The 13,167-nt window shown below is 39.8% G+C and overlaps 1 protein-coding gene across 1 annotated transcript in view; it reads right to left on the bottom strand.

Moving 5' to 3' along the window:
• BVES (blood vessel epicardial substance) overlaps positions 1–4,721 on the bottom strand; it is a 65,074-nt gene extending 60,353 nt beyond the window's left edge. Inside the window, exons 1-2 of the mRNA XM_036767035.1 lie at positions 4,394–4,721; positions 3,518–3,640 (exon numbers count right to left, since the gene is read on the bottom strand). The gene's annotated coding sequence lies outside the window, so the exon portion shown is untranslated. The remainder of the gene's footprint in view (positions 1–3,517; positions 3,641–4,393) is intronic.
• Positions 4,722–13,167: the final 8,446 nt, after the last annotated feature.

Here is a 13,167-nt window from a genome sequence, read left to right as displayed (position 1 = left end):
AATGATATAGTACACTATTCACATATGTATGTGTATATATATAATGTACATGTTTTGTGTATACACACACACACATATATATGTTTTAAATATTTTGGGAATCAGCTGAAGTTATAATCAGTGTCCATAGCAACAACAAAATATTTAAAATTTCCTGAATGGCTTAAAGCCATATTTTTTCCCTGATAAACTAACATTAAAATACAAACAAAAATTGTATTTTGAAGCCTTGATTATTATGAATTAAATTTATTTATAGGAAATGTTATTTCAATAGAAGACTGCAGATTAAGATGGGATTGATTTAAAAGTAAACAAAACCAAGATTAACTGAAGAATTAAAGAAATTAAATTAAAGAAGAAACAATGTTAAATTCCAAAAGACTTCGTTGTTTTGCCTAGAGAGCAATTAATAGGATTTTTCGTATTGAAAAAATTTGTTATAGCATTTTATAGATATAATTTACTCTACAAAGGAACTCATTAAGTGATCAATCCAAAGAAAGTTGGATTATACTATGATTGCAATTACTTGCCACAATTGAGACTATGCAAAGAAAATGGATGTAAAATATTTCTATTCCAACTCTGTAAATTTAATTAGTCACTCTTTGGGAATCCCTGAACTACTTAGGGGAGGTATTCCCGAGCTTTTGGTTTTTATGATAATCATTACTGTCATTAAGAATTTTTTAAAAACATCTTTTTTTTTCACCATTGCTTACCCCAACCAATTTCTTAACAATAACTATGACAACTCATATTTCTACAACTCTTTACAAAAAGCATTATGACAATACTGTAAGAGTTATTTTAAGGATTAGAATTCCTACTTTATATATGAAGAAACTGATTCTTGAAGAAGTCCTTTGCCCAAGGTCACAAATGTTGGAGGCAAGACTTAAAATACAGTGATCCATTTATTAACTACTGTAACATATATTCTTAAAATTAAAGTCAATAAAATTAATTTTACTAAATTACCTCATTGGGTGGGGTAGAGTCATAGAATCATGATTATGACTTTCCCTATGCCAAGGAATGGTATTTGGTTTGTGATGGAGAACCATGGATCTCGTACTATCTCTACACCTAACAGTTAAGGAGAATATTCACCAGTCTTACACAGAATATTCACACAGTCTCACTTGGAAAGAGAGGTTTGTAATCCAGAATCCTGATATAGTGTGTGTAAATACTAAGACTATTAAACTTTATGAAAAGCATAAAGGTGTTTTTCCCACTTTTTAGGTAATTATAGAAGCACACAAAAATGGAGCACTGAACAGGTGGCATTGTTAACACATAATTTGAATGAGTGAAAACCTTTGCTTTGCATCAAATTCCCAACTGTAAATTCTCATGTATGAAAGTTCAACACCACAAAATCTGATCCTGCTTTTATAGTACCAAGATTCTTCTCTTCAAAGTAAGAAACATGGCAGCATTTGAGGGGTTGGTATGAATATGAATAAAATCTGACTGGATGACATGGGCTTTCAAACTACTTTATGCCAGTCAACTAAATCATTTAAAAATTTCCTTCTTGCTCTAAGTTTTCAGAAAAGTTCTATGGAAAACCCAAAGTAGTTACTAGTATACCACAACATGCAAATTTAGACTGCAATATCTGCTAGTGGATGGAAAATGCAAAATCTTTCCTAAATTATATAAAATTATACAAATATATTATAAATACCTACATACAAATAAAATTTAAATATATTTATGAATATATTAATAAATTACACAAATTATGCAAAATTGGAATAGCTCACATTTACAAGTGCTTTATAATATTCCAAGAGCTTTCCTCCAGACAAGCTTCTAGGGAGTTCACATATTCATTCTAATTCCTTTTACAGATAAAGAAACTGAGGCACAGAGAGATTAAGTGACTTGCCCAAGGTGATACTGCTAGTATTAATAACATAGACATTTCTATAGTGCCTTAAAATTTGCATAGCACTTTTAAATACACTATCTAAGATTCACAACAACCCTTTCAGGCAAGTACTACGGGTATTCTTATCCTTATTTTACAGAAGAGGAAGCTGAAGGTCTCAGAGGTCACAGCTAGTGTCAGGAAGGAATTGAATCTAGGCCTTACTGACTAGATTCAGCATTTTATCCACTCTCTCAGGGACTGCTGGACTCCTGGGGAGTCCTGGAGACGATTTCAGAAGATATGCAAGGTAAAAATTAATTTCATAATAATACTAAGATGTTTTAATGTCTAATGCAGCAAATATAGATAGATATAACCCACGTAAACAAAAGCTCTTTGGAAGGTCCTCAGTAATTTTTAAGAGTATAAAGGGGTCCCAAGACCAGCTGGTTTGAGAACCATTGCACTTCACCAAGCTGTCTCTCAAGTACTGAACATCTTACTATATTATTTGGCAATAGGACATTCTTTGTTTTTAGAGAGTATAGACACAAATGATGCTAAAGGAATAATAATTTTGAGTGAAGTCAAGTCAATAAACATTTATGAAAGCCCTATTATGTGCTGGGAGCCAGACAGGATTTTTCTTTACATTTCTTGGGTTTCCTGCCAACTACCAAAACAAAAGACACGATTAAGTATAAGGTATGTATTGGGGATGTGCAGAAGTACTGTTTTTTGGTCTGACCTATGATTTTATCAGCTTAGTAAAACCTTGGTATGGAAACTCCCTCTATTGATGGAGATCAGATACTTCATGGTAATTCAGTTACATTACCAGTAAGCTGCAAGCCTTTGAGCCTAGAGACGTGGAAATACTAAAACCATGGTGCTACTATACTACAACTGTCTTACTAAGTGCATACTAAGTAAGTTTCTGTTACAAAAACATATGCCCTAGAGAAATTCCATGTTGCCAGCTGTCCATAAATATTGAACAGATCTCTCAGCTCCCGGTTTACTGAGAGGGCAATTTAAGAGTATTTAAGGAAAACGTTCCCTCCTTCCCCAATCTTTCCTTCTGCCTCTGACACATATTACATTGTTCAATTGTTACACATAATTGGAATGGTTGACTATTAAAATGGCAGAGGGGAGGAATTTATCAAGAAATTATTACCACCATCTCATTCATCTTTGAGTCTCTATTGCAATAATTACCTGCTTCACAATCTAGTTACATCTTTTTCAGATTTATATCTGCTATGCCAAATGATATTGCTGATGAGGAAAAAAAAACCCCAAAGTACCACTAAAACTGAGGAAACACAAAAAACCCAAAGGAATATGGGGGTGGGGAGGAGAGGCCACTTAGGATGCCTTTTGCCAAAGTTTAAGATTACTTGTTTCTCTTAGAAAGTTGGACTAAATCCTATACACCTTTTGGAGAAACTGAGGGTCACTGCAAATGCTATTTCACTGCTGAGAATCACTGTCCCGTTCTTCAAAGGAGGCCCTGCAGCTTCGGTGCCTAACCTGTCCCTAAACACCTTCAAAATTAGGCCCAAGGGGAGCTGTTTCGACTGAAGCTCTCACCCCAGATGCAAATTCACACAGGATCTCGCTTACCTTGTTTCTTCCGGAGGCAAGCCCAAATAGCTGCTTCTGATGTTCCTTTCAACTCTGAAATTCTGTGACTCCTGGAGGATGAAATTGCTACTGTTCCCCCTCGACCTTCAGTTTTCCTGGACCCTTGAGGGACGGAAGAAAGAGCAGCCGGATTTGGTGAAGCTCCAGGAAAGACAGCAAGGGAACCTGCAGCTACTTCGTTTTGACCAGAAGTCTCTCCATCTTTCCTGGACGGCTAGAGTAAATCCCCTGGCAAATCCCCCTGCTCCTGGCCCCACCAAGACCTCTCAGACGAAACAGAAGTAACTTCAAAAGTAGGGGTTGAAGGAATGATTAGGCGCAAGAGACCCAGAATCGCCATCAAGTTGGGCACGATAGCCAAAGGGTCATATGTTTAGAGGTCCAACCCATTTTACAGGGGTGGAAACCGGGCCTATTGCTCAACAAAATCCTGCAAATAGTAAGGGGCCAAGCAAGGCCACGGTCCTGTGACATTTAAACCTGAGGTGATTCCGAGGTTACCCCTAGGAGTAAAGGACATAGAGAAAAGGAGGTGCCACGAGCCCAGGACTGGGGCTGAGAAGACCAGCCAAGGGCTGCATCGCGGAGCAGGGGAAGGAAAGAAGGGAGCAGAATTCCCAGGAAGGGCAGCCTGGGGCGTGAGCAGAGCCCAGAGTGGAAAAAGGGCACAGTCCTGCTCTCTTGTGACCTCGGAAAAAGTTATTTCTAAGCCCCTGCTCCTCCAACTTTGGCTTCCAATTTTCGCCCACAAGGCGCGAGGTTGCGAATACTCCCCTACCGCGGGTAGGGGTGGAAGGACATAGGAGAAAGCGTCTGAAATTGGAGCGCTTCTCTCTCCAGCTCACAAGCTCTTACCTTTCGCTCCCCGACACGGACAACCAACCGAGCTCACACGGGCCAAAGTTTCTCCCAGAGCAAGCGAATCAAGCGCTCCCAGTATTTGGAGCGCAAGGCTCGTCGCTGGGGGGGCGACTCCCGGGGGGCCTGCAGGTGACGGTCGCCAGCCACTCTACTCTGCTCAGCCCCTTGCCTTCGGCCCCAGCCCCTGCTCCCGGCCGCAGCTAGGACTAAAATAGGCATCGGAGACGGGAGGAGGTGGCGGCAGTGCCCGGGCACGGGCTGTCATGGCGCACGCGCCCCCCAGATGCGCCTACAGCTGCAAGTGCGGAGCTGCTTGGCAGGCGGAGACACTGAGTCCGGCTGCTTGCTTAAGAACCGCTTAGAGAGAAGGACAAGGGGAGGGAGCTATCCAGGAGGAGTGCCTTAAAGGTTTCTGGCAGGGGCGCAAGGGTTCTCCCACCGACTTTTCTTTACTGGGATTCATTTCCCTGCTAAATTCTGTTTTCATTTTTTATTCAAGGATGGGAGAAATGGATCGCAAACAAATTACTTGCACCAGGAGCTTCTGATGGCAAAAACGGGTAGTCCCTGGAGGCAAAATATGCGGCTGCAAGTTTTGTGGCTTTATTGGTTTCGGACTTGTGATTTCACAGATTTGTGGAAGTCTCTCAACAGTTGCAGATTGGCTACTCAGCTATGACTAACAGGTATAAACGTTTTCTCTGGCGATGCTGAGAGAAGTTGGAGCACTTGGCCATGGCCAAACAGTTTTCTGAGAGGCAGAAATTAAATTCAAGTCATTCTCATTCCAAAGCCAACCTTCTGGCTATCAGTCCATTTCACTTCTGTGAGACCAAGTAACCAATATAAACCTCGAGGGGTGTTTCTTTCCTTCCCACCTCTTGGTTTACTTTGAGGCATCCACCTTCTCTTCTTGGGGGTAACCCAAATTAGGTCACAAGTCACAATAGGAAATGGAACACATCTTCATTTCCCCTCCATTTTCTATTTTTCACCAACTCCTTTGTGAATCCCTCATCCCTTTTTCTGAGAGTTATCTGCAATGAAGTCAAATGAAAGTATTGTTTGGAAGCTAATAAGCTTACTTGCATAAACGTGCTTTAAATAAGTAACCTGGTTTAGTATACGGTTTTGATCCAGCTTCTCAGTCCTCCATCTCTTCCAAGATATCTTTGGGCAAGGCTAAAACAATCTAGAGGAGGAAGGCATATGAGGATCCCAAATTTAGAGCTGTGGAGGCACCGCAGAGATCATCTAGTACAACCTCCTCATTTCAGAGATGAGAAAACTAGGAAGGTCAAGTGACTTGCCCAGTCACGCAGGGAGCACCTAGAAGAGAAGATTTACAACCAGGTTGTCTGATTCCAAATCCTGCACCTTTCCCACTACAGTCAGACCACAACTCAATAAGCATTTACTGAGGGCCTGCTATGTGCCTTCTCCACCATGATACACTGCCTCTCAATGTAATATTGCCCCTTATCAACCAATTGATTATATGCCATTTGACACCAACTCTGGGTGAGTCTAGGGCAGAAGAACAGGTTCAAGAGGATGTTCCAGAGCTCCTTTGGTCCAGGGTGTGAGCCAAAGACCCTTGCAGCCCAATAATATTAATAGTACTTACCACACCATAGAGACTGACTAGTAATTTACTGCCATTTTTCTTCAGTCCAAGTCACAGCCAGACAATTCCGGAACCACGATTGGGATGAGGCATGGGTAAGAGAGGTAAAAACGTGAAGAACATAATGACAAACACCTTTTCATATGTATTATCATCATTATTGTATTACATGTCATTAATTCTTATAACATATCAACACCATAAAATTCCATGAGATGGAGGTATTTATTTTGTGATGGGTTATTTTCTTTATTCATGTCACTCTCCTTCTCAAGAAGCTTTAATTGTTCCAGGTTTCCTCTAAGATAATAACAAGCTCTTCTGTTTGACATTTCTCCTCCTTCTTCCCCTCCTCTTCCTCTTCCTCTTTTTTCTCTCCTCATTCACTATATCCGTCATCTATCTGTGTATCTTTACATGGAATATCCCTATGCCTGGAATGGATTAATTCTCACCACCACTACTCCTTAGTATCATTCTACCTCAATAGCTCTGCTCAAGGGCTGCCTCTGGCATAAGACCTTGCCTGGTGCCTCCCAGTTGTTAGAACCACCCCGCTTTAAATTACTTCATATATATTTTGCATTTGAGTATATTTACACATTTTGTTTTCTCTGGTAAAATGTAAGTTCCTTGAAAGCAGCACCAAGCATAGAAAAAGTACTAATTAAATGTTTGTTGGCTGGCTGATTGCTGAGCAAACAGTATGTGTGACAGTGAAGGCTCAAATCCTCTGGTGGACAGCAACATGGAAAGGGTCACATTTTTCTAAGACATGGGAACACACTTTTCAAACTTCCTGTAGGTTATACAAATGTCATGGATTAGCACTGTCTGGGACACTGGAGGAAGAGGGTAGGGTAGATGAGAAAAGAATAAGGGAGGTATTTCACCCTGAACTTTCTGCCTGAACCATTTCTTGAGCCCAACCCCAGAATCCACTGGCAGAACTGGGGTCATAATCAAGAGCAAAATTGCACTGTAAGAAGTTAGAACAGCATTTTTCAAAGAGATTTAAAAAAAAAATTTGTTGAGACTACAGGAGGCAGCACATGAATAGAAGATGAAAGAAAATTTGAAGGTGAGGAAGAGGAAAAGACAATAATTAGAAATCCACTGGCCTTATTATAGGCTGAAACATATATGTTGGTCCCTAAAACATATTGGTTAGTAATGCAGAAGTCTCGGCTTAACTTCCCCTGATACTATATAGAACATATGTTAAAAAATCATTCAAATATGCTGACCCAGGGATATCAGAAAAATTCTCATGAAGAAAAATAGCATTTGTACGTGTGTGTGTATGTGCGTGTGTGTGTGTGTGTATCAGAAGCATAGTGGCATGGTGGATAGAGAGTCAGTTTAAGAGGAAAGATGAGCTGATCTCAAGTCTTTCTTTGACACGTACTGGTTGTGTGACCCTAGGTAAGTCATATAACTTTTCAGTGCCTCAGGCAACCTTCTACGACCATACGCTGTGGACAAGTTGCCAATTTTCATTAGTGGAAGCAGTTTTCACACCGGGACTTCCCTTCCCTGTTGAAATTATAGGTCCAAAGCACCATCCCTGCCAACACCCACACAGAGGTGCAATGATCCTTTTTTGTTCAAAACTGTGATGATTTTTGTGAGGAAACTCCTGCTACTGATGTAGCTAGGCACCTGCTCTTCAACTTAAGGTCTTAGACAGTTGCCCAGGGACAGTGAAGGATTAGTTGACATGCCCAGAGTCATAAAGCTGGTATAGGCCAGTGGTGAAACTTGAACTTAGGTCTTTATGATTCTTGAGGACTGATGTCTATGGGCTGTGCCGGGACTATGTCTCTGCCTTGCTGTCTCAGTCTTTCTGTCTCTCACTCTCATTATCTTCGCATTTCCCTTCATCCCTTTCATTTTCTATCATTTGCAGATCTTTTATAGGTTTTATTTGTCAAGCCTATAAAAGGGTATGGTTAATCCATTACATGCTGCTTATATCTTTCTAGGTGCTAATGAAAGAAGAACTTGGATCAAATCCTGCCTCAGACTGTTGTGACCCTGGTCAAGTAATAACCTCCTTGGACCTTAATTTCCTCATCTCTTAAATGAGGAGGTTGAAACCGATGACCTGTAAGGTTTGCTCCCACTCTAAACTCTATAATGCTATAATTCTATGAGCCTAAGACTCATTGTATTTCTGGTCTCCGGATCCAAGTATTGGGACAATCTTTTTTTGATGGGAAGATGATGTACCTGAAGTATGATCAATTTTAAATTATAGTCACAGCCTCACCTCAAAGCTGGATAACACCAAATGTTATAAGCTTCCTGTGTTATTATAAGAAAAATAAATTATGATTACAAAGGCTATCAAATCTAAGTCAGGAATTCTAGACATAGGATTATAGGTTTGTTTCCCCTCATACTCATTGGATTACTTGTGCCAGCCATGGAAAGGTCAGATTGAGAAGATTTCCTAGCACTAGCTGAAAACTGATGTGAAACAAAAGACAGTTTTCATAGAATTGAAGAAATGGAAAAGGTAAGGGGTTGGGGGGAGGGATGGAAAAGCCACTTGTTATAGACTTGTCTATCTCCCCTACAGAACCAAGGAGCTGGTATAACTTTGAGATAAGCAGCTATTTCTATCATCACCTTTCCAGAAACCTCATCTCTTCAGCAACTGAACAAAAGAAAATTGATGAGACTTTATATTTGAGAAAAGAATGTACTTTCGCAGTAATTGAACAAGATTGAAAGGTAATTTTGTTTTAAGAGTAGAAGAAAAGTTTTGAAATCCCTGTAGAGTATAATGAGAACAAAATCACACACTCCTTTGCTGCCTTGAGTACTTCCCTATAAGTTTGAATCAATGTGACATTTCTTAAGATTGCTAGTTTTAAATGTATAGGAATTGTGCCTTCCCAAGAATTCACTTTTATATAATAATCCCTTTTAGTCAACCAGCCACATGCTGTTAATTGACTATAAACCGGGGGCTTTCTGTTTAGTTCTTCTTTTTTTCTGTATTTATGAATCTCCAGATGCTGCATTAATGTTTCTGTGTATGTGTGGAATCAATGTTAACAGTTGTCTCAGTCAAATACTTAGTTTTAGTTTGGGCTTTTTTGTTTAAAACTGACTTGCTGGGTGGAGATGGTTCCTGAAAATAATCAAATGAATTTCTTCATAAAAATGCAGATGACTACTTTTTATCCTGACTCTGACTTGGTAGATTCACAAAGTGGGGTTCAGAAATGGCAACTTCTACTAGAGTACATCAGGTGGATAAATTTTCATGTAAATGTTTCCTGCCAAACCATCTGCCCCCAAAAGTTAAATACCAAATATGTCCCAAGTGAAACTTGGCTTTGATGCCTGAGGAACATCTGATACTATATTTAACTTTGAATAATTGATTCTAAGTTAATTAATTGATAGATTTTCTTTGGTAATAGTATTCTAATGGATTAGAGTAATGGAACACAGCCTCCAAAGAAATAAAGTTGAGGATAATTCAAAGAATGATAGAGAAGAGGTCCATAAGCAGGCTGCAACTTGTAAACAAGGAATGACATAGAGAAAGTAGTGCGAATGATATAATAAAAGAAATCTATGACTAGAAAAAAAGATGGGTTGGTTACACTGGGAGAGTGAGGGATAACTGAATGGACAACTAATGATCTCTTCTGGAACTTTCTCAATATAAATAGAAGAGGAAGATCTCCAGTACATTGGATGAGATCCCTGTATGGCAAATAATAGAAGGACATGGATGAGGACTTGAGGTTAGGAAACTTAGTGAATTCAAAATTAGCCTCAGCCTAGCTGTGTGACCCTGGGAAAGTCACTTAACCCTGTTTGCTTCAGTTTCCTCATTTGTAAAATGAGCTGGAGAAGGAAATGGCAAACCACTCCAGTGTCTTTGCCAAGAAAACCCCAATGACTGAACAACAACATGAATGAGGGACATTTGGGCCGAGCCTTCACAAATGGGATGCTATCTTCATTGCTGCAGGGAATATCCACATATCTGAAATCATGAATCCATTGATGTATTAGTGTATCACATAGATGAGTGACTTCCCAACAGTTGGGTTCGTCCTTCGTTTTCGAAGAGGACCATGACATCAGGGAAATGATGACATAACTTGCAGTTGACATTGATTTAAGTGAGGGAAGCCTGTGCAAGGTCACCAGTCTCACTTTCTTCTCCAGAGCCATTTGGGTCCAGTGGCCAGATATTCATCAAGATGACTGGAGACGGCTCAGGATGCAATGGTAAACCCTGGCCCTTTTAGGCTAAGGCCTTTTCAAGTTTTCACTTTGAATGAGGTAATGCCCATTCAGTGAATAGGCCTCTTAAGAAGTGAGTCAAGGGATGGCCCCTTTAATTAAAAAAAAATCAAACTGGGAGGGCAGGACCCTCAGAGCTGCTGGTCAAAAGAGAAATAGTCACTACTGATATTCACTCTGAGCCAGCAGGCCCAAAATTTAGCTATTAATTGTTGCTGGGGCAGGGATCTAGCGTGGTCCAATCTATGAACTCCAGAGTGAAATGAGAAAAGGGAAAGGAAGGAAAGGAGGGAAGGGAGAAAAGGAAGGAAAAGAAGAAGGAAAAGAAGGGAAAGAAAAAAATAAGGAAAGGAAGGAAAAAAAGGAAGAAGAGAAGGAAGGAAGGAAGAAAAGAAGGAAGGAATCTAGCTGGTAAACCCCAAGTTAATTAGGCAGCTTCTGGCCATAAAAATTTACCTTCCATGGCTAAGCTATCAAAGCACAAATTGTATTATGTCCTATCAACTTAAGAAAGTTTCAAGTACAGGCTTGGTAACAGACTGCATCTTCCAAGGATTAGCATACCTAAGCTTAGATATGCTCATCACCAGAATGTTGACTATCAAGTGATACATTTTTTTTCAGCCACAGCACTCATATAAAACATCTAAAAGACTGGATGAAAGAAAGCAATAACACAGGGACAATTCAAAAAAAGATGATGCCAAATCCCCAGAGGACAATATCTTGAACACTTCTTGCTTCTCCCCTTTCCCCTAGTATCTAACATTATGCTTCATATAGTAGGCACTCCATAAATATTTACTGAATTGGACTGGATTCCAAACATTAACATTTACTGCTTATCTGAAGGAACAAAGCAAATGCCTCTAAAAAGCTTCATCCAGAGGCTTTGGTCAATCTTTTTTCTTAAAAAATGTAATTAATTTTCTTGTCTTAACTGTTCTAAATGAAATGGACATAACATACATAAGGCTCTATCGTTTCAGCCCAAACAGATGGGCAAATTGCAAAACTTTAATGAATGCACAAATTTCAGTAGGTTAGGATTTCCCTGGAGCACCCAGAAAGTAGTTGCTGGCTCCAGAAGCAGACTTATGAAATATGCAATGGTCCAGATTCCAAAAAAAATGGGTGTAGCAGGGCTGAACTATAGTAATTCACTTACTTGGGGTTGGCAGCAAAGCACCTGCAAGTAATTGCAATGTCAGAAACCATGGGCTTGATATTCTCTCTCCCTGGTCTTTCTCATATATCTTTTGTTTGTTTCTGTTTGCTTCTTTGTTTTTAAGTGAAAAACAAGGGAAAGGACAAACAGATCGGAAAATGTTTTGTGAGTTGCCTATTATAAAATGTAGAAAAGGAAACAAAGATTTGTAGCATTTGACATTATTAACCACTACTGCTTGATATTTTCTCATTCCTAGTCTTCTGTGACACTACTTCTCCTACCTGTTTGAAAGGCCCTTTCTTTGACTGGTTTCTCTTCCATTGGGCATGTCCTTGGTTCTATTACTGGCCCTTTTCATTTCTATGCAGATGAGAAGCAATGTGGTATAGTTCCTTGAGAGATGGCATTGGAGTTGGAAAGACCTGGGTTTAAGTTGTACCTCTGGCACATATAGGCAGTGTGATTCCGAGTAAGTCACTTAACTCCTCAGCATCTTCAGTGCTCTGACTCTAAGTTACAGAAAAGGTGACCTTTTGCATTGATAAAAGGAGTTTTCTCACCAGGGAGTTTTTATCCCTATGCAGATGACTCCCAAATCCATGTTACCACTCCTCTACCTCTCTCTAGTCCTATATTTCCAGGTGCCTGCCGGACACTGCCATGTTCTACCTTGATGTGATAGCACCTGAAGCTATCACTTTATTACTATACTCATTGTCTATTTGTAAAACTTGCTCCACCTCCAAACTTTTCCATTTTTGTTGCTGACGTTATCTGGGCAAACTCCAAGTTAGCCAGACTCAAAACCTCGAAGTGTTGTTTGATTCTTTTTTTCTCACTTTCCCTACATCCAAACATTTGCCAAATTCTGTTGATTCGACTCCTAAAATACCTCTCACATTTATCCCCTTTAAGTCTGCTTCTACCACTCTATCGCATTTATACTTATCCACCTTTTATCTAGACAACTGCTACAGCCTCCTAACTGGTTTCCCTGTGTCTAATGTCTCCTGTCTTCAGTTCATTTTTCATATAATCACTGAAGAGACAAAATGACAAAGCAAAAAATTCTGGATTTGGAGTCTGAGGAATTGGGTTCAAATATCAGCTTTATGACATATCAACTGTATGATTTTGAACAAGTGACCACCTCTCTGTCTCAGCTTTCTGAGTTGTACAATGAAGGTGTTGGATTAGATGACATAGGTGGTTTCTTTGAGTTTTAAATCCTATAAACCCATCATGGTTTTTTAAAAAAATTTTTGGAGGCAGGGCAATTGGAGTTAAGTGACTTGCCCAAGGTCACACAGCTAGTAAGTGTGTCGCGTGTCAAGTGTCTGAGGTCGGATTTGAACTCAGGTCCTCCTGACTCCAGGACCAGTGCTCTACTCACTGTGCCACCTAGCTGCCCACCCATCATGTTTTTAATGCACAGATCTGACCATGTTATTCCCTCCCTCAAAAAATTTCAGCATCTTCTGATCGCATAATATTCACTGAATAAAATATGAAGTCCTTGGCCTGACATTAGATCCTCTCAGCAATCTGTCTCTAACCCACCTTTTTAGCTTTAATTCATGTTAGTCTATTTCATGTATTCCATTCTCCAATTACACTGAACTGTTCACCGTTTTCCAATGGCATTCTGTCCCAAACACCTCTCTATCCTGGAAGACCTCCTCAGCTCTGGAACTC

Source organism: Trichosurus vulpecula, chromosome 7 (assembly GCF_011100635.1).
Source record: "Trichosurus vulpecula isolate mTriVul1 chromosome 7, mTriVul1.pri, whole genome shotgun sequence".
NCBI classification, from domain to species: Eukaryota; Metazoa; Chordata; class Mammalia; order Diprotodontia; family Phalangeridae; genus Trichosurus; species Trichosurus vulpecula.
This window is presented reverse-complemented; position numbering and strand designations above follow the sequence as displayed.